This window comes from Marmota flaviventris, chromosome 14 (genome assembly GCF_047511675.1).
Source record: "Marmota flaviventris isolate mMarFla1 chromosome 14, mMarFla1.hap1, whole genome shotgun sequence".
In the NCBI taxonomy this organism is placed as follows: domain Eukaryota; kingdom Metazoa; phylum Chordata; class Mammalia; order Rodentia; family Sciuridae; genus Marmota; species Marmota flaviventris.
Window position 1 is genome coordinate 8,520,975 of NC_092511.1, and position 22,625 is coordinate 8,543,599.

At 45.7% G+C, this 22,625-nt stretch overlaps 1 long non-coding RNA gene across 1 annotated transcript; it reads left to right on the top strand.

The window, feature by feature from the left end:
- Window positions 1-7,419: 7,419 nt before the first annotated feature.
- LOC139701769 (uncharacterized) lies at window positions 7,420-13,947 on the top strand. The gene is made up of 2 exons (XR_011704309.1): window positions 7,420-7,582; window positions 11,760-13,947. It is a non-coding gene; the product is annotated as an uncharacterized lncRNA (long non-coding RNA).
- Window positions 13,948-22,625: the final 8,678 nt, after the last annotated feature.

Here is a 22,625-nt window from a genome sequence, read left to right on the forward strand (position 1 = left end):
GAAGGAGAACCTGGTGAAGGGACCTCAACGGTCCTGGTTCCCTGCCAGCCTGGTCCCCGGGATCCTATTCACGTCAGGCTGAACCCATGATTCTCCTTCCCTCCTGTCCCTGCCCCAAGGAGAAGCACACTAATCTAATTGTACACGCTTTGAGTCATGTCTCTTAGTGGGTGGGTCACTCTGTCTGTAAAGGTCATCCACATGGGTGTGGCTTGTCCTGCTTTGTGAACTTCGGGCTGGAGGGGTACCCTGACCTCAGGGCACAATGCACCAGCTCTGACACCCTTTTCTTTGTCTTCTCTAACTCGAATATTTACTGCTCAGTTTAAGGATTTAAAGGCCCCCATATGTCTTAGACCACATGCTTACCCAAGCTCTGTTGGAGTTTGGACCCAGTCCAGCAGATGCTGCTCTTGGCAAGTGGTGATAGGCTTTGCCATTGTTATCTTGAGTCCTCACAGGAAGGAGGAGCGGTGGGTCAGGCAGACATCAGCCCCTTTTGGTCTCACCCTCAGTTTCTTTCTTCGCATTCAGAGGGGTCTCTGCTTCTGCATATTCTATGTGCACCACCAATTGGCTTGATTCCAGCAACCATTTCCTAGTGAACTTTAATAAGTTGTAACTCAAGTTCTAAACTTGGGCAATACAAATTCTGCTGGCTTTGAGTCAGATCACTTTGGTTTCATACTGAATGCTTGGGTGACCTGGGGCAAGTCAATTTATCTAACTGGTTGTGTTTTCTCATCCACAAAATGAAGATAATAATGTCTACCCTGTTTCACTCATTTGACCGGTATGTGAGATGAAATTTGAAATTGCGTTTCGTAAGCCAAGAGTTAATTCCCCAAAATGAAAGAGATTCAGGACCATGAATGAAAAGAAAACAAAACACAACTTTTTGTTATATTTTTAATATAGTACTATTTGAAACTTAGTGGGTTTTTTTTTCTTTTTAAACTTCTCATTGGAATTAACATGCTAAGAAAATTTGGTAAAGACCTTGAAGGAGACTTCAGGCCCGTTGTAATTGTTTGTGCTTCCTTTTATAGTAAACAGGTACTACATTTCTTTTCTATATCAGACACACTCTGCCAGGAACTGGAGTAAAAGAGCTGAGCCAGGTGCAGCTCTCGTCAATGAGCTCGCAATCCAATGGGGAGAAGCAACCCTGCAATCAGACTGCACAGGGCTGTCTGTGATGGGAAGGTGGACCGACAGGGAGGCCACCAAATCGCCCAGGTCAGAGGGAAAGAAATTCCCTGAAACGTGCTGAATATGCAGAAGAGGTAACTGCTCTAAAGGAGGGCAGGGAGGGGCACTCCACAGTGGGAGCATGTGTAAAGAACTGGAGTCACGAGAAGACTTGGTACCTTTGGAAAGATTCAAAGCATCCAACATGGAGTGTCCTATGAAAGGAGGTTAAGAGGGACACAGAGCAGTAGAAGCGTTAACCTGAAATAGGACATGTTCTGACTTGTGTTTTAGAAAGATCATTCTGGAAATGACTTGAGTTGATTATATCCTGACATTTTTCAGAGTCTTGGGTTTCCAAAACCCAGATGGCTGAACCATCAAGGAACTTGGATTCCTACACACCACCTTCTAATCCTGAGCCTAAGGACGTGGCTTTAGAATATGCTTTCCAGGAGATGCTCCTGATGTCATATGAACTACAGTGGAATTGAGAGTGGCTCCAATAGAGTACGTCATGCCCTAAACCCCCTAACCTATGGACGTTACCTTATGTGAAAAAAGATCTTTACAAATCGTTCAGGCTCATGGGAGCTTTCCCAGGGTTTTTCACGTGGGCCCTCAATAAGACTGCGAGCATCCTTGTAAGATAGACCAAAGACAGGAAGCAGAGGAGAGGAAGAAGCAGCGTGATCACTTGGGCAGAGCCTGGGTGTTGCAGCCACAGCCCAGGGACACCTGAGCCTACAGGCCCTGGGGGAGGGACGGAGGGAAACCTCTCCAGAGCCCCCAGGGTGAGCTCGGCCTGCCAGCTCCTGGGTTTCCGTCATCTGGCCTCCAAAGTTGTGAGGGGATATGCTTCTATTGTTGTGAGCTACCTAACCTGTGACTGGTTAAAGCAACCCTCAGAAACGAACACACACCAGCGGCAATTTAGCTTGTCCTTGCTGTTGGTGGATGTGGCCATGTGGACAAACTTCAAACCAAACTAACCTACTGTGATCTCTCTGGAAGCTGCCTTCCCCAGCTCTCCAGGGACAACTCCACGTCACTGACTGCGTTGAATAGCACAGGACTCCAAGGATGCGGTGGTCTGAGAGCAGCTCCATCCTTATTTCAGTCTTAATCCTGTTACGGTGCTGGCTGGGCAGAAGTCACATCAGTGAGGCTGCTGGGATCCTCTGGCCAGACAGCAGGGGCTCTGTGTTCATTTGGCAAGGCTGCAAAGGTTTCCTTAATAGGCTGAGTGTGTGTGTGTGTGTGTGTGTGTGTGTGTGTGTGAGTGTCCCACTCCTCCCTAGGAGCCACTACTTAGGAAGCCCTTTTAATAATACTAACACAATTTCCAGAGCACCTACCAAGCCCAGGCTCTCCAGAAAACAAGGAAGTGAATTAGATGTAGTATCTGCCCTGAAACCTGTTCCCAGCCCAGTGAGAAGGGACGCGGTGTAATGTAAAGTGGAGGAAATGACTGGACCCAGACAAACTTCAGCTCAATTTTAGGCTCTGCTTTTGTCAGGTGTGTGACTATCAGGAAGATTCCTCAGCTCTTTGTGCCATGAAGAAAATAACACCGACTCCCAAAGTTACTGAAAGGATTGCGTAAGGCAGTGTGTGCAGAGCCCTCCGTGCACCCGTGGTCACCGGCTGGCCCTTCTTAAAATGGGGCTACTGTGACTTCACTTATGCGGTGGTAGAAGTGGGTAGAAGAGTCAAAAACTGACAGAAAGTAAAAAAACTGTGTTTGTGGTGGAGTCAGGAGAAACTTCTCAGAGCTGTGAATCACTGGGGCAGAGGGTTCAGGAGGAGGTGAGAACTGAGTGTGTGCGGAGGCACCAGAAGCCCCAGCTCCACACCAGCCTCGACCTTGAAGGTGATGAGAAAGTCATGTGGCTTTTCAGTTGATGCCAATGGAGAACTAACACGGTATCCCCTAATTTCACGTTTAGGAAACAGAAACTATTGATTTCAACAGCACAGCGTTTGCTTCATAGAATCATAGTGAACACCAACTACTCGAAGAATTAAGGTCTAAACTCTCATTTGGAGAAGGAACTATTTCACCTAAGAAAATTTCCTGCTTAGGACGAAAGCAAAAATGTAAAAAAAAAAACACACAAAAAAAACACACACATTAAAAAAAATTAAAAGCGGTTTACAAGCACATCCTCCATGCATTCAACATTTCCCACGTGTGGTTTAAGGCAATCCCATGTTATCACGTGGCCCAAGGCCATCATCACACACATCAGTGCTTCAGTGGGGTCTGCGGCAGACGCCTTCTCAGCAGCGTCTGTGACTGTGTCCTTACACCTGCTACATCTGCTCTTGCCTGGACCATGAGCTTCCTCTTTAGCTCTCTGTATGCCCTAGTCAAGCCTAACCTAGAAATACTTCCACACACCAGACCTTGTCTAATTTTAACCTTCATGACAGTCCTGGGAAAAGAACGTCATTATCTTCAATTCAAAAATCTTTAGTAACTCACCCAAATACATGCATCTAAGAGCTAGCGGGTTGAAGCTGGGTTTATTGGATTGAAAATGTGATTTTTCCTACACCAAAGCCTATTCCATTCCCATGCTTTCCTGCATTCATTCATTCATTAAAGATATTTGGGGGGTGTGCTATGTGGGGACCCCCTGGATGCTGGAACTTAACATCTGCTGTCTTCTTACATCTTTTGCCTATTTTGGTCCTCTTTTTATCCCTTGAGATTTAGCAGATTGTCTACACCTTCAGATGCCTGAACTTAGAGATTGGAGGACCACCACCATGCGCTTCAACAACATCTCCTACAGCCTGGTCTCCAGAGATCAGCTAATTCTGGTCTCGTCTCTTCTTTGAGTGTGTTCCAACCATCATTGTTCCTCCAGAATTGTAGTGCTTAGATTCCCGTGGGATATTTCAAAATTGCCTGTACCAAACTGTTTGCACCTTATTTAAGAGTAGTCTTTCCTAACTCAGACCAAGAGGATTGCAGAAAGATGAACTTGTGGCCCAAAGCATCACTGCCTTCTGATTTTCACAGGGACTCCCTACACCCACCATGGCCCTACTGAGAAAATTAGAAGGGAGTAGACCAAAATAGAATAGAATCACCAGATGTGAAAACTATTCCAAGCCTTGAAACCCACAGACATCTGAATTTCTTTTACTGAACTACAAATTCCAGTCTCATGCTGGATTAAAACTGCTTCCAAACACTTCACTAAACCTTGGTGGAGTGTTCTTTGGAAAAGCCCAAATATTCATGGAAGAGACATCTAATCATGGTACTCCTTGCTTTTAAATAAGATGAGGCAAGTAAAAGCAAGTGTCCCATAATTCATAATGTGAACTCTTTCAGAAAACATTTTTATGAAGAATTTGATTAATAGTGTAATTATATTATGCATAAGATGACTTTTCCAAATCTATAAAATGCATACATGTTTTTGGGAAAAGCTGAGAATATTTTCTGAGGACTGTTCTGCATCTAGGATTGGTTGGTCTAGAAACCAGGACAACAAGACAGGCTTGGCCTTCTCATTGGCTATTTGCAGCAGGGGACACTCCTGAAGGAGCCTGAATCAGCTAAACATTAGGTCTGTTCAGGGGCTGCTTCCTTATGTCGGAGAGACAGCATGCGCATCTAGAGAGCAATTGGTGTGCCTGCAATTGACTTTGGGTCTGCCATTCACAGCCTGTGTGCCCCACAAGGGATTTGGTCTCAGTTTCCAGTTGCACAGTTGGGAGGATCAAATCAGGCCCAGCATCTAAGTCCACAGCTTTACAACAGATGCACAATGAATGGCAGTGATTTTAGGTTCAACAATAGCCTAGTTACCTAGGTGGAAACCCGTGTTGGAGGAACATAGGCAGCTAGATTCTCCCCTAGATGCCTGAATGAGGGTCCACTGACATTTTCTGAGGTCCCTCTCTGTGTGGCAGGCATTCACTAGGCTCACATTCAGTACACTCTCCCTAGTGGGTTGAATGGTGATCCTCTGAAAGATATGTCCACATCCTGACCACTGGAAGCTGTGAATGTCACCTTATTTGCAAAAGAGTCTTTACAGTTGTAATTAAATTAAGCACCTTGAGATGAGGAGATCATCCTGGATAATCTGGGTGTGTTGTCAATTTAATAAAAATGTCCTTAGATACACAGACACACAGAGGAAAAACCAATGTGGAGATGAAGGCAGAGATTGAAGTGATGTGACCACAAGCCCAGTAATGCTGGGGCAGCCGTCCAGAAGCTGGAAGAGGTAAGGGACAGATTCTCTCCCAAGCCCCCAGAGGGAGAATGTACCCCTGAACCACAGATTTTTAGCTTACAGAATTATGAGAGAATCCATTCTGTCTTTTAAACCACCCAATTTGTGATAATTTGTTACAGCAGTCTTCAGGAACTCATAGGTGGTCCCTGCTGCATGGGTATTCCTGAACATTCAGAAACCTCAGAGAGGTTCAGTAACTGGTTTAAATTCATACCATCAGTAAGTACTGGCACCAGATGTAAATGTGGGTCTCCTTCACATGAAGCACGTGATTGGGTATTTGTTTGTTCAATTTACTTATCAAGTAGTTGTACTTAAGTCATCCATGAAGGCTATTGGATTAGGAATGAAGTATCATTACTTAGGAATGTTAGATGGGGTCCAGTGAACCAGCTCAGCATCTCCACCTCCATCTGACAAAATCCAACCTCTAGAACAAATCCAGTAAGCAGGAAGAGCTGGTTTCCTAAGGTGGCATTTCATATTGGCAGCACTGATGGCTATACATGTACTTATTTAAAAGTGAATATTGTTTGGATTTTCCATCCTTAGTTCTACTCTAGAGTAGCAAATTATAGAAAATTCTGTGCAGTAAGGGGAAGTAGAATGGTCAGATACAAAGTTAGGGCTAGAAGACCCAGAAGTTTCCAGTTGCCTAGAGCAGATGAGAGTCATTTTAGCCCTTCTACCAACTTCCTGTATGAAATGGAGAAAATCGTTAAATTTCTTGGGCTCCATTTTCTTCAGCAGGAAATGGAGAGTCTGGAATATACTATTTCTATGGGTTCTTTCATCAAGACCCCCAAGTACTACCTTTAGGATAAATATATATGGGGCAAGGAATCTGCACCAAGTTCTCACTCTGTTCTAGGACTACCTGGTCAAAAGTCACTGGCATATGTATAGTCCAATAGAGACTTTAAGAATATCACTCAGCAAAATATTGAACTGGAGAGACACTCCAGGGTCATTTTGAACCTTAATAATCAGAGACGGATTAGATTTCTAGCTGTCAAGTTTTTGTTTACCATAAGCACATTTTTCCTGTATAAATAGCCCCTTACATTAGGCCTCACTGTGCAGCCTATAAGATGCTTCTTCCTCCACAGTCATTGATTTCCAGCCTGAGATGCGGGCTGGCACCGTCTCCAGTTCACAGAGGGCCAAGCAGGTCTTTCTTTAGTATAGGGTAAAACTAGAATGGATCCCAACCCCTTCTTGAGATAAAACCTCTGTATTTCAGATGCATGGACCCGAAATGGTACAACCGCATGATCCACTGTTTGCTTCTGTGAGTTAGGGGAGTGACTCTCACCAGCTCGCAGTCAGCACCTCCTGGAGAGAGTAAGTGACACCCCCACTTATGCTTGAAGGCAGTCATTTCATCTTATTTCCCCAGCACCTAGAATATAGGCAACACTCTATAGAAGTACAATGAATGAATGAAGAAATACAAGAAAAAATGAATCCACTAATATGGAAGTCAAAGCACAGAGAGGAAAAGAACCTTGCCCAGAACCACTGAGCCAAACTATGGGACAGAATTGGTCTTGCAGAGCCTGGCCGAGGGTGTACTGGGTGAGCCCTCTCTTCCTTAAAGTTCCTTCAGTCGTGTTAAATGACTAGAAATGCATCCTAATAAGAACCTGGACAACTTAAATTTATAACATTTTACCAAGTAAATCAAAGAGGTGGCCTGACCTTGAAGTCACTGTTTGTCTTCTTAGGATGAGGTGATGGGATGCCTCAGAAGAGCCCAGGAGAAGCCCGGAAGTTTCCTAAGAGTGATTTGTGCTGTGGCCTGGATGCTGGATCCAGTTGAATGGTTCCTCTGTCTTTGTCCTCAGTGCTTCCCCTCTGTTCCAGGCTGCAGGCCCAACTCCTTTTGCATAATTGCTCCGGTTATGTAATCATTCCCCTCTCTGAGAGACCGCAGAGGTCATTCACTATGGCATGATGTCAGGACAAGAGCAGCCTGTGCTAATCAGACCACAGCCAGGAACAGGACTGGCTGCTCCTTCTGCTTGACCTGGGCCACCTGGCTTCTTGTCCCAGCTCAGGAGGCAGCTCTGAGGATGTTAGAAGCATGCAGAAATAAACTTGTCCTGTAACATCCAGGGAAGAAGGTGAGTGGCCCTCTGGGTCTCCCAGGCCAACAAGGAAGTGAGGGAATGGGGAGCCTCTGTGGCTCTCAGAGTCACTGAGGGTCATCACTATGGTATTGGGCGCTGGGGTGAGAGGGGAAGTGGGGTTCATGGCACTCACTGCCTGTGCCAAGCCCATCCATGTTAGTGAGAATATGCCAGAAGTTCATAGGTGCTGAGGAGAGACCAGTGTAAAGCCTTCATTTCTTCCACAAGGGAGGGGAAAGGAAATAGCTAAGGTCACTCGGAATGTGTGGCAGAGTTCAATCCAGTCTCATTTGACCAGAGTCAAATATGCCCCAATATCAGGGCTAAAGATTTTTAAATAGCTGATAAGATTAGGCTTTCTATTCCTTTCTACCATCAATAAACTTGGTGAACAGCAGGCAGGCAATACCTAGACACAGTTTCAAAGGTGTAGCCAAATAAGATTTTTAAAAGTTGAGAACATCCAGGGCCCATATGCCATTCAAAGTCTGCATGTGCCCTCTGTGTACCTGCCCCCCATTCCAGGCTACCCCTAGCTTCCTACAGTCCCCTGCTTGTTCCAAGGCACCCTAGATTCCTGACTCCTACCCTTACCTACACTCCTAAACTGGCTTCTCTGATTTAATAACAGTCTTATTTCTGGAACCTGTACCTCAACTTCTACCAACTCTGACCCATTAGCTCTAATTTCTGGACTGTACAGAACTCAGAAGTCCCGTGGGGGGGGGGGGGGCGGGTGCTGTTCCCGGACTTTCCCTCTGAGGAGAGTCAGCAACCATGTTGGGGACTGGGTTAAATTGAAGTCATTTACAAACCTCTTTTCTCATTCAAAGAGTCACAAATAAGAGAATAGTAGCCAGGAAGTTCATATTCTAGCCTCCTTTTAGTTTGGCTGTGACTCTTGCTCTAAATTTCCTTCACATCTTAAACAGGGCAGCAGAACTTGAGTTCTGGCTTCAGTGTGATGTGAGTTTGTAAACTGGAGGAGATCAGACAGGTAAGAGGGGTTTTTCTGAATCCATCATGAAAAACATCACTCCAGCTAAGCAAATGCTATTAAACTTGAGGAACGCATGATTCTCTTAATGTCACAAACTATAAGTTAATTTACTGGAAAAAAATTATCCTAGTCCACTAAGAGCTATTTCTCTTGTGAATTTTCTTCCTCTAAGTGGAGCATCTCAGACTGTTAGAGTCTGTAAACAAGTCAGGATGGCGCCTGGCAAGTGTAATGTATAAATACCTCTGTAGTCCTACAATAAACGGCTTCCACTCCTGCTGTATCAATATACACAAGTTGTTCGTCACCCCCCCTGATTATTTTGCTGCAGCTGGACTGCAGCATCAGACAAGAACATTCTAGAGAACTTCTGAAGGAGTTGGATTCTTCTTCCAGAAGTTGGGTGAAGCGGGACTTTGTCCTGCTCTCACTAGATGCCCCCTTCAGCAAGCCTCAGATTGCCCTGCATTTTCCATATCTCAAAGGAAGAGACAGCACTGTGTCCGAGCCCACCCTAGCTTCTTAATGCTCCATCCCAGCCATCCATTCCTGTTCTTTTAATGTCTTTTGCTCAAATGATTCCTCTTGAATCCCACTCCTTCGTTGCAAAAACTCCATACAATCTCTCCAACAGGAGAAGGATCAATTTCTCCTTTGCTTCTTCGCAAACACCCAAAAAACACAAGTTTTGTTCTCCTAAAAGAGAAACCTCAGCCCCTGCATCCTATCCAGCTCCTAGCATCTCCGACTAGACCCCAGAGGACCCTGTGGCCATGGCCCAGTCTCCAGACCCATTCCAGCCCACCCTGTCCTTCTCCACACCACAGCCAGAGAAGAGTGGCACTTGCTCGGTCACCCCCGGCGTAGCAGACCATGTTTCCCAGCTGTCTTGAAGAAGCCCAGAGCCCACCGGCTGATGCTGGGAGTACTTGGCCTCGTGGTTTTGCCGATTCACCCCTCCCTCCCTCCCTTCACTGCAGAGGAGGATGCTGAGGAACTCAGCCTTCCTCCCGGGATTTACACAAGCACAGGTGCCCTTATCCCACCCTCCAATAGCCTCTCTACCCACAGCATCCTCAGGAGAGCTGGGGAGACCCTGGACAGCCCCAGAGGCCTGACTCCTCCACTCTGACGCCCACAGCCAAAATGCCCAACCATGGCTGGATGATCCTGTCTGTGCTTAAAATTCTTTCTCATTTTTTACGTAATGTTTACTCCCTCTCAATCTTTCTCTTTAATATTACTTTTACTAGTAAGAATGACGATAAAAATTGTAACTAATATTGTACTGTACTTTTTTATAATATCCAAACTGTGTGTTTTCAAAATTAAGCTTTTCATTTAAAATTAAGTTAAAAGAAATAATAACAGATATCTCATGTGCCTCTACCTAGTTTCCTGCAATGGTAACTTCTAGAAAAACAATATAATATCCTAACCAGAGTATTGATCGACAATAAAGAACGTTTTCTTCATCTCAAGATTTCCCATTTGTCCCTTTGTGGCCCCACCCACATCCGCCCTTAATCCCTGGCACACTAATCTGTTCTCCATATCTAAAATATGGTCATTTCAGCAACTTAATGTGAATAAAGAGAGGAATCATAAAATATTTCGATAATGCAGTGTATAACTTGGGATCATTTTTTTCAAATTTTTTGTTTTCATTGTTAGTATATGTAAATACAATTTTTGTGTTGCCCTTATATTCTGTGACATTGCTGAAATCACTAATTCATTTCAGAAGGTTCTTAAAATTATTTTTTACCTATTTATTTCCTTTAAGATGCCTTGGGATTTCTAAATAGAAAACTATGTCATCTGCAAAAGCAGAGAAACTTTTTCTCTTCCAATTTGTTGGCCTTTTCTTATTTTTCCTTTTGTCTTATTGCAATGACTATAAATTCTAGTACCTGAATACTTCCACCATTCATATTCAAGTACTAGAATTTATAGCCACTGATCTTAGGGAATAAGCATTCTGCTTTTCATAAGTGTTATGTTTTGGCTTCACAGAACAACCTTAGAGTCTGCCGGAGATTCAGTTTTCAGATTATCAAATCTTGAAGACCGGATTTGATCCATCAGTGATTTATAAAGTAGAGTGAGTGGAAAGTATTCTTGAGTTCATGTTTTTGGATGTTTGTTTGTTATTCTAGTGGTATTTTGCACAACAATAGTATAAAAGGGGTAATACCATTTCCAAAATCTTCCAGTACTACTAAAATAGAACACTGAATTTCCTTTCTGGCTCTGAGGTCCCTCATTCTCTGATGGCTTGTGGCCCTAGATCATGATGGTGGTGCTTCAGTTGTGTGATCTCTGTGAGATGCTTTTTCCTGTGAGATGCTTTCATTTAATTATACCTATCACCTAAGTGTGGCAGGTGGTATGGCTTTATTTTCTACGTAGAGACTTTGAAACCTAGACAGAACAGGGACTTGCTCAAAGCCAACGGAAAGCAAAGAGCAATGCCTCTCTGCCTGTGGGATGCCTGTGAGACCAGGAGCAAGCGCACTTGCAGAGGGACTTGGGGTGCCTACTCCCGTGCACATCAGTTGATCCACATATGTTGGCTAAGCACGTACTTTGGGTGTAGAAATGCAAAGACATGTGCAGCTTAAGGGGAAAGGAAATAATAATTTACTTCCCTGAGATCCCTGAAAACAGAACTGTTTCTGGTCCATCCCTCTGAGACAGTTCCTTAATCTCAGTGCACCTCAAAATTGTCATCTGTAAAGTGGGAAAGAAATATTTACCTCAAGGTTTATTAAAAGGCATCACATTTATATAAAAGACTAGTAGACAACCACACCTGTAGTAAAAGCCCAATAAGAGGTATCTCTCATTCATTCAATTACTGTAAAAAAGTTCCATCATTATCTATCTTCGTAAAACAGGGTAGTTTATTGGGAAAATGGTAGTAATTACAAGAAGACGTATATTTGGTTTTATTTAAGCAACTTGTTCTGGTTTTACTCAGAAACGCCTCTAATGGGAGTTCTCAGCTCACAGCCAAGTTCTTGTCCTTTACCACCTGGATTTCTCTAAATAACTCCTGTTCGAGGAATCTCAGGAAAGAGCCAGGGACAGGTGGATGAGGAACATTGTGCACTTCTCAGGCCAACTCTGGTTTGAACCATTTAATTGAAAGTATCTTCTTTTAACCAGGAGTCTTACCAGTTGTCAACTTAACAACAAAACATCTACATGAAGAGTCCTGAGTTGGCATTTGCAGAGGAGCTGGAGGTAAAGTCAGATCTCTGCACGTGGTTGTCTGCTGGGCTTCAGCTGATGGTTTATGATCTGTGTCTGGATCATAGACCATTGCTGCAAAGAGGAGATTTTAGACACAATGAAAAATGGAGGAGAGAAAATTCAGAGAAGATCTCTAAGCAAGATGAAATTGTCTGATTAGAATATTCCATGGCCACATCAACTCTATAGATCCCAAAGCAGCAGATGTTTAAGGGAAATCAGCAGACAGTGCATTTGCAGCTCTGAGTGAGCCCGGGCAGTGATTTTTCTTGCAGAGGTCATGGCTCCTACCTATACAAGAGGAGGATGCACCGGGGAATCCCTGCAATTGTCTCAACAAGGATGCTCCTCTGAACTTTGAGCTGACATGTCATCTTCATTTTTTTTCTCTCTGAGCACACGTGGCCAGGCACCAGCTCTGAGCACTGAGTGCAGGCACATGTAGTTCCCAGAAACCTCCATGAATTCTCATGTTCTCGGATTGAAAGGAAGAAAATGAGAACTGAATTCCCTTGTCGTTAAAATTCCCTCCTAGACTACTGCGTTCCTGTGGAATTGAACAAATTATCTAAGAATCAGTGTCTGCGCTTAATTGGACGACGGTGGAAACCGCAAAGTCTGACAAGAGAGGGAGATGAAATAGAAATATCTCCAGGCATTGAAAAGTTTGACAGGCACAAGAGCTTGTGATTTGAAAGACACTTAATGCTGAACATGAGTCAGCATCAGACAGGCTAAAAAGTTAAATAATTAAGCTTACATAATAGCTATCTGCTTGAATATCTAGATTTGGATTTAATTAACATTTCTAACCTCTCTTTGTCAGTAACTATATTATTCCATTTAAAAGTGGAGAACTTTCACATTTTTTTAAGGAAATTTATTTTATAGCATGTCTATGAATTTGTTTCCAGGTTGAGCAAAGCAGCTCTGATCTTCCAACTCTTCCATTGCTCCCCCCAGAAAAATCTAGAATTCGTTTTTCTAAAATAGAGAGGAAATGGAGGCTCCCAAGTCATATTTCTATAGATAAAATTGGAATGCCAACGACAGCGTGCATCTAATTCACTTGAGCATCTACTGAGTGGCTGGCCCTTTTCCAGGCAGTGGGGGTTGTTGGGAGTTATAGGGATTACCCAGCTGAGTGGTCACCAGGAGCAGCTCCCAGGCAAGGAGAAAGGCAGATCATTCAGTGAAGACCCTTCAGGGACAAGAAAGTATGAGATCTGCCAAGGAGGATGGAGTGACTCCTTGGGCAGGGGAGCGGGGGTCTAGCAGAACATCTGGTGGGGGAGGGAGCAAGGGAGGAAGAAGCCTTGGGTTAGGCCCCAAGGACCAAGTAGAATGATCCCCAGTTGCTCACCAGTCCATCTTCTGCTATTCTGTGCACTTTCTAAGAGGAGTCCCCTTTGGATTGGGCTTCAACTTGTCCAGCAGTTACCACCTAACAAGGAAGACAGAGGAGAGGAGATAGTTACCATATCCCGGTAATGTAACTGTCATCGTGCTGGGCACTTTGCACAAATAATAACATTTGATTCTCATAACAAATAGTCAGTAGTGATGTCGATTGTCTCTTATTTTAGAGGAGCAATCTAAGCCTCAAAAAGTTTTGAGAAATCTCCTCAAAGAACTAGTAAGTAATAGAAGTGGACCTCACAGGCCAGCTTGTGCTGGAACCCACACTGACCCCAGGGCCGGCTCTGGAAGGAGCCTGCTGAGACCAAGCAGCCCAATCACACTCAATCTCTCCTGGGAGATCACAGTCTAGTGTGACAGGCAATGACAGGTACCCTGACCTGTAGCAGTGCACCAGGAAAATTCGCTTCAGGATTCCTCTCAGGCATCCCATGGCCCAGAAAGCCTTCCACCAACATTCCTATCAGAATTACTTTCTACTCTAGCAGAAAGTTCAAATGAGTGTGTGTGTGTGTGTGTGTGTTTTGCCAAGGGTGGGGGGTAATACAAACACTATCCTTTAGGTACTATAATTACTTGCCTGTTTCTCTTGCTTCCTAACTGAGTCCGGGATTCTTGGATGGAGACAGGTGAATTACGTGCACTGAGGGGGGATAATTAATCACTGTGTCCCCAGTACAAAGTGCAGTGTTCCCATGTAATTAGCAAAATAAATATGGAAGGTAGAGAGAGAAATTAACTGATCTATTACATTTGTGGACAACAGAGGGTCCTCTACTGTATATGGACCACATATAGTAACGACTTAATGTACTGGTAGAAAATGGCATTAAATATAGCATTGATGTAACAATGTCCCCTTCACTGTGTTTTTATTCTAGGACTAGTCATTGAGTGCTATCTTCATAGGTGTCAGGAGTAAAGTTGCGAATACAAGGAGAGTCTCGTCCACCCAGGGTTTAGTGACTTTATAAGGATGTATTGCACATTCCGTCCCAATGGAAATGCCACTTGTGGGGTCACGGGCTATATTTCTTAACTAGCTTTGCTGGCACATCAAGGGTGCACTGAGAAGTCTCGCCAATGGGCATGCGGCGCATGGCTCCGAGGCTGTGCTCAATCAGTGACTGAGCAGGACAAGGGGAGGAGGGATTTCCCTATTGTTCCAGAGACAACCCACCAACAGGACTCTTCTTGGTATATATCCGTGTCCAAAACCTTTAGCCAAAGAGCACGGAGTGACAAATTTCATGTGCTATAACCAGCTCCTGCGGAGTGAACGACGCCCCCTGACACCCCCTCACTGCTTCCCTGAGGATTTTCCTGGCACGTGGGCTGCAGAATAACACAATTTTGCAGCTTTTCCAGATTTTCCATCCCAGCAAGCATGAGCGCTAGTGAGAAAGATAGAAAATTATGCTCTTTTTAAAGGAAAAATGAGAGCTTTTGTTTTCCTTTGTCCTCAGGAACACAAGCTAGGTGTGCGCTCTCAGTCTGGAAACTCTGCGTCCTGCACTCTGGCTCCTGGCTGTGACTGAGGGGCAGGCCTCTGCTGGGCTGTTCACAGAAAAGCTGTCCTTGTGACTCCCCTGGGTCACAGGAAGGACAGGATTGAAGTCCAAGGGAATCTGTAAGTCCAGTTGCAAGTGGAGTCTGATGTGACAGATCTTGACAGGAAGGACTCTGTCCTGTGCAGAGGTGGCATCTCCAGGGGAATCCAGACCACCTAGAAGGGACGACATGACCTTCTCTTCTGAATGAACCCTGAGCTCCCTGCAATAGGAAATCCTTGGTCCAGAGAATGTTGACCTAATAGCAAGGCAACCTGTCTTCTCCAGAAAGTAATCATTAGTGATAACAAAGCCCAAGGGGACCACCTCCCCCCGTCCTAATTCCGAGGCCGTGGAGAAGACAGCGGGTGCCTGGCAGCTTTGGCTCTCTGTTGGGTACTGGAGCTGCTGTCCTGGAAACCGAGTGTGAACCATTCCACGCCTTCCTCAGGACTCTCTCAGTCACAGAGGTCTCTCCAGAGGCCAACTCCACTCGATTTTTGAAATGGAAAGGCAGTCAGGGACCTAGAAACGGTGACAGAGTTTGGATAAGAGGTGTCTTCCAAAAGCTCCCGGTTAATCAGGGCTGTTTGGAGCTGAAATCCTTGGATTGTGAGAGCTGTGACCTAGTCAGTCCATCCTAGTTTGAATGGACTGACTGGGTGGAGACTGTGGGCAGGCGTGACTGCAGGAGGTGGGTCACTGCAGCCGGGCATGTAGATGTGCGTCTGCCCTCTGGACCTTTCCCTTAGCTCTCTCTGCTTTAGGAGCCCCTTGTTCTGAGCAACTTTTCTCTGCCGCACCTTTCTGCCATGTTGCTCCACTTTGTCTTGGGCCCAGGGCAATGGAGTCCTCCTACCATGGACTGAACCTCTGGAACCATGAACCCAAATCAACTTTCCCTTGTCTAAATTGTTCTTGTCCGGTACTGTGGTCATGGTGTCGGAAAGCTGACCAACACAGAGGGTGAGGGGTGTGGGGGGAAAGAGCTGCCTTGTCACTGCTGATGTCATACCCTCACCTTCTCACCCCTGAGGTGTGGACGATGACAATCTTGCATCCAATAAAGATGGATGAAAGTGCTAGCTATTGTGGGAGAAGAGGTGTCCCCAGAGAAGCATCCGAGGAGTTCCCAGAGAGAAGGGGGACTCGAACCAGAAGTAGCAGGGGTCTTGGCGTATGTGACAGAAAAGAATTTTAGCACATGCCAGTCAAGGCACACACGGAGGTTTATTTAGGAAGGTAGATACACATTCAAAGGAGAGTGTGGGCTGTCTGGAGAGTAAGAGTCCAATATTAATAGAAGGGCAGCCTCAGGGACCAGCCTGGAGGCCGAGATGCACCATTTCATGAGAGTCTTCCCTGCTCTTGCCTGTTTCCCTCATTTTACAGGGCACGGGCCTCGAGCCTGTTGTTCGAGATTCTCAACTATGTTTCTGTGTCTCAATGGCTCATGGGCTTTTCCTTTAACACTCGTGTCTCTCTGTCTTTATCCTAAATCTTTATCTCTTTAGCTATTATAAATAACAGCCAACAAGAGCTACTACTTAGAATTCCATCCCTCTTCCATTAGAGGGTGTCAACTCTCTGCCTCCTCCTTGCCAAAGGTGGGGTGATTCTGAGAGTGACCTTCCCCAAGAGGCCTGTCAAGAGGGTGTTGGGTCCTATAATCAAGGCATGTTTCTTTTGAGGTTTAAATCTTAAAATGTGATTAAGAAGAGCTCATGTTAGTCTCAGAATGATTCACTTTATGCTTTGAATATAGCCCTTGTTGCTCTGCCACTGCGACCTGTTCTTAAAACCAACGTGTTTCTTTCTCTTCCTGTCTCCCTGCTCCTCCCTAATCTCTCCCTTCCCTAATCCTAGGAAAACAGGATCACCTTTCTTCCTCCTCCCAGGCAGAGTTATCTGTCCTTGAACACACACCCACAAGGAGAACAAAGTAATTCAGACTTTGGGGGTGGCACCAGAAGATCTCAGAAATGACTATCTCCTAAATTAACACACGAATAACAACCCTAGACAGGACCTGTGGGATGTAGCTTTCGAGTTATCTCTTTAAAAGTCCCCTGTTCCCCATCATGGGCAGAATCACAGATTCTGGGATAGGAGTCCCCTGTGTTTCTCCTTTACTAGCAAAGCAATAAAACTCAAAACTGTGACTTGTCACTGGAGTGGCATGGGGACAGGGACGGAACCTTTCCTAACACTGGGGCCAGTTCGGCAGCCTCAGTTTGGTTCCTCACCTTGGTGAGCTGCTGCACTCCGGAGGTGTCTGTCTGTCTCTCTGCTCTGCTCACAGCTCAACCCTAGGGCTTGCTATGCACCATGAATGCTGGGCCTTCGGGAGCATGTGCTGTGGGAGCCCCCGAACCCAAAGCTTCCCTCCTGGATTCTTGAGCTGACCCCTGAGTCCATTTGAAATAAGACCAGCCTTTCTCCAGGCCCTTTCCATGGTGATAATGTCCTCCACAAAAGTTTATCTTCATATAATTGAAGTTTCTACCCTACCTTCTTCTTTTCAAGAAAATCTGTCAGGAAACCCAAACCCAACCACAGCAGCAACAGAACTGTGAGGGGTAAAGATGTTGACTCAGGTACAGGCCCCATTCAGTGACCTGGGGGTCTTCTACTGTGTGGGTGACTTGGGTGAGTTAATTTATCTCTCTGAGCCCTGCTTTCCTTATCTACAAATGAGGCAATGTGAGTACCTACCCTTTGCAGAACATTTGAAGACCAGAAAATTGAAGTCAAGTTCTCAAGGGAGTGGCATGTGGCTAACACACTGCCAATTGTTATCACAAGGACAACACCTGCCCGTTCAAGACAAGCCAGAGCTTTGCAGGCTTTTGCAAGTCATGGATGGAGACAGGAGAAGGAAGGAAGGAGGGAGGGAAGGAGGCAAGCGCTAATTACTTATGCTGTGACTTGCAGGTGGGTTGAAAAGGGAGCAATCACTTTAGTCTAAAGGCTCACAACCACTTTGAAGTTCAAGGTCATTAATCCAATTTCAATTGATTACATTTATCAAAACTATCTCTTTTATTTGAGTTACCAATTTATTTTTTATGGATCATATTTTTGGATAAACATCTTTTTAAGTGATCCTATCTACTCATGCATATCTTCAGGATGATCACAATGTTATTAATAAAAATTAAAATATGGCCAGGCATGGTGGCAGACCCTTATAATCATAGCAGTCATAAGCCTGAGACAGGAGGATCATGAGTTCAAAGTCACCTCAGTAATTTAGTAAGGCTCTAAGCAACTTTAAAAAAAAAGCTGCCTCTATAAGAAATTTTAAAAAGAGCTGAGGATGTGGCTTAGGGGTTAAATGCCCCTGGGTTTAATCCCTGGTACCAAAACAACAATAATAATAATAATAATAATAATAAATTAAAATATTAAACTGAGTCATTCTGGAGACAGACAATACTAACAGATAGAACCACTCATATGGCCAACACTTGTGCCGCTTCTACTACACACCGGACACTCTCCTAAGCACATGATGCTCATGAGCCGATTCACTTGTCACTCTCACCCTGGAAGCCAGTGTTATGATGAGGTCCTTCTGCACAGCAGACGCTGAAGGGCTGGGGAGCTCTGCAGTTTCCTCACGTTACGGAGCTGCAATGTGGGGGATCCAGAATTCATGCTGGTCAAGAATTGATGCACGTGTTGGGATCAAGGCCTTAGTGTCAAGTCCTGCTCTGAACAGCTGAGTCTTGTGGGCAGGCAAGTTACTCTCCTAACCTTCAGTAACCACAGAGTAAAGGAGGTGGCTGTGTGCATCCACATGGCCGCCAAGAGTATGAAAGCCAGCATAGATTTAGACATGTTAACAGGGGAGTTAATGCTGCCCACTGGTTCTTTGTCATTACTGCTTCCATTCCTTCCAGGAAAGGGACACTGTTACCATTTGAATTCAGAAGCCTGGATACATGTGCCATGAGTTGTTATGAATCATGCCTCATGCACACCCCAAAGTAGCGTGTGCGCTCAGGCTGAAGTTGGAGTGAGGTTGGAGTGAGAACCTCTATTTCTGGGAGGTAGAGATGGTTTTTCTCAGGCCAAAGCCAAATCCCACACTCCAGGAGCTCATTGTATCTGGAAAAGAGCGTGACTGTTGGCCTCAAAGGACACGGGCTTGGAGAGGACATCTGCCCTGGATGAAGGTCTTCTTTCAAGGTGCAAGCCGGTACTGCCTCAGGGTCTCTGCACTCGCTCATCCTCTGTTTCAAATGTTCTCCACTTCTCTGTTTAACCTAGTTAATTCCAATGTCACCTTCCATTTCCTTGGGGACGTTTGCCTTGCCTCCTAACTGGGCCAGGTCCCCCTTCTCCATGCTTGTTATCACCCTGTGCTTTGCTAGATCATGAGTTGGCTGAGCTCAGAGACAACAGGGATCTTTTCCAGAATTGTAACCCAGTGTCTACTCTGCCTCCTACACCTTGTATGTAGTAGGTGCTCATTAAATATTTTGAATGGAAGAGAGGACCAATTAGTTCCCTTCCAAAAGCCAGGGCCCTTTGAAGCTTAGTTTGCATAGACTTAACAGGACTTCCCATGTTGATTGAACTATTGTGGTATGAACATGGGAAATTTGAAAGTTCTCTGCACATGGAACAGTAGCATCACAGCCAGGGGATGAAGACCCACAGTTTCTATGAAGTATTTTAGGAGATAAGAAATACATGCAAAGATACAATAGTCATACCCAGTGGATACTGGATTGACCTGGAGCATACAAAACAAGGAGGGAAAAGAGGACTTGCTCAATTTGAGGGCAGAAGAACTTCCAAGCACAGAAGTGTCTCTGGGATTGTTGGAGGCCTCTCTGTGTGAGTCAGTTACAAGGAGATATATTTGGTGCTAAGTGCTGCTTCATATGGGCCACGGGGATGAATTCTAACTTACTGTAAATAGAACGAGGAGAGCTTTGCTGCTACATTATTTATTGCAGTTTACATCTGGCGCTAAGCAGTGATGTTTTTAGGTTCCACAAAGGTATCTGTGTATAGTGTATTGTCATTACATAAAGGAAACTCAGAGAGCTTACCTTATAAAATATAAATTAGCCATTCATCAAACACCAGCAAGCACACAGGGCACTCAGTGTGGTGGGCAGGAGACTAGAAATAAGTGACTGCATCTTCTCTCAAACACCAGGTCCAGATCAGCCCGAGGATCGGCCCATGTTGTTTTCAACCTCGTAGAATCTGTGAACACCGGTTCTTAACTGAAATTGAAATGCAGAACGGACCTTTGATAAAGCCTCCCTCTGCAACAAGACAATCAGAGAAGGCCGTTCACTTGCTGCCTGTGACTTTGGTAGGTTTGGGATTGAGGGTGACAGGAACAGGGACACTCCTGTACCTTCTTTTGTGCATGGAGATATTACCTTTCCTGCGAAGGCAACCTTTGCCCCGATTTTTTCTTTCTTTTCTTGCTTCTGCTCTTTTGATCCCCTCTTTTTTTTCACTTTCAGGATGTGCCATCTCCTTGGCAAACATTTTTCAATCCCTGCTCTGAGTGGCACTGCACTAGTCTCACTGCACCCACAGGCACCCATGGCCCTCCTTCAGCCACCAGGTGTCTGCAGTCAACCTGGGCACCTTGAAGGCAGAGCCTTCTCCTGGAGGCCCTGCCAGGTGCTGCCTGGGACCTTCACTTAGATGCATTTACTCAGCGAATCTTTCCAGAACTCAGGCTGGATCCAGTCCCTCTGCCCCCACCCGGCCCTCAACACCTGCACCCTGTGCTCTCATTCTACCCCGGCTGACTGCTCTTGGGAACTTGCACACATCCAGCAATTCCCAGTGAAACCCTCCTTGTAGGCTGAGCTCCAGACTCCCTGTGGGCAAGTCCTAGGTCTGTGTTATCCATCACTCTCTCCCTGTGGCTAGCTCAATGCCTGGCACATAGTAGGTACATGCCTTTGTAGAGTGACTCTCCTGATTACAAATAACCACCAAGCTCCCAGTGGCCTCCATGGTCTAAGTCCACATGGCATTTACCACATAGCTATGCACGTCCCTTAACAGTGCCCCTCAGAGTGGCTGTCATCTGGGCAGCTGCTCAGGGACCTGTGTCCGTCTGTGACTTCATCAGTGTCGCCAGCTTCTGGCCTGAGCTGACCCACAGTCATCAGCTGGCAGCTGGGGAACAGAGAGTGAGGGAAGGACACCTCCCTCTGGAAGGGATACATGTGGTGTTCTCACCCGTGGTCCTCAGGCCAGAGTCAGTCACATGATAACCATGTGCAAGGGCAGCTGGTAGGCGGAGGGGGCCTGTTGCTATTCACTGTGATCCCTTCCACAGGTACCTAGGGACAATGAGGACTGGGACAGGCACAGCCCCGGAGGCCTCAGCAACCACCATAACCAGAGCACAGAGAGGGGAAAATAAAATCAGAAACCTAGGGACTGAGGAGGAGACATAAGGAATCTGGGGATGCCCTATAAATGCGTCTAGTGTCTTCAGGACAATAGGCTGAGAGGGAAGCAAACAGCTCATTAGAGACACTTGCTGCGAGCGAGGGCCAAGGTGCTCCCTGCCTACTCTCATCCTAGGGACTGCAAATGACTTGGACCTGGTCATCTCAGCATCCCGCTACCTCCACACAGGAGAAGAAGCAGCCCGGTGAGGGACCCCTGGCAAGGAGTCCCGGATGAAGGGGCTGGAGACCAGCAGCTCCCTGGGGAGCCGGTGCCCTTGGGGCATTCCCTGGATGCCCTCAGTTGCTTTCTTTTTTTTAAATTTTTTATTGTTGGTTGTTCAAAACATTACATAGTTCTTGACATATCATATTTCACACTTTGATTCAAGTGGGTTATGAACTCCCATTTTTACCCCATATACAGATTGCAGAATCACATCAGTTACACATCCAATGATTTCTCACTGTGGATTTCATTGTTAATCCGCTGCCTCCAACCTGACATGGGGACAGGTGTGTGGGGGAGGTGTGCGCCACTTGCAGAGCAGACAGTCCTTCCAAATGTGTGCCTGAGCAACACTGTCCAACTCACATTCCAAAGACAAGTCCTGAAGACAGACACTTCCTGAGGACACAGAAGCCCCAAGGGAACCTGCCACCGGTGTGGCAATGTGACAAGATGCCACGTGCTGGGAACAGAGGGAATGAAGGAAGGGGAATCAGAATGCCCAGGTTTGGGGCCAGGTGTGGGCAGAAAGAGGCGATTTTAACCGAGGTGAGAGGAGGCCTCAGTAACAAGCAGCATGGGCACAAAGGCTCGAAGGACATGAGGTTAGCAGGGTGGGTACTGGGGGGAGAGGGTATCTGAAATGACAGCCTGTGGGAAGTCCCTATGGCTGGAGAGATCCTGATGAGACAACAAAAGGCAGACAGAGGGGAGGTGGCAGGGGAAGCAGCCGCAGGGAGACTGGGGGCTCTGGAGCATCTTCACTTCCGCACTGAGCCAAGGGTGCCACTGTGGGACAGTACGGTGCAGCCTGGGGACCCAGCCAGGCCTGGAGGGGATCCCTCTGCTGTTTTGAGAGGGGACAGTGAGAGGCCATTGGAGGTTATTGCAGTGCCCGGGCATGAATCCTTCGTTAAAATCACTTCATAATCTAGTGTTCTATGGCACAGTATGGGGGTGACATTTAACAACGACTCACTCTGGATTTCAAAGTTTCCAGAAGAGAGGATTTTGGATGCTCCCAACACAAAGAAATAATGAAACTTTGAGGTGAAGGAAATATTAATTACCCCAACTAGATCATCACACGTTTTATACATATTGAAATATCACACTGTACCCCATAAATATGTACAGA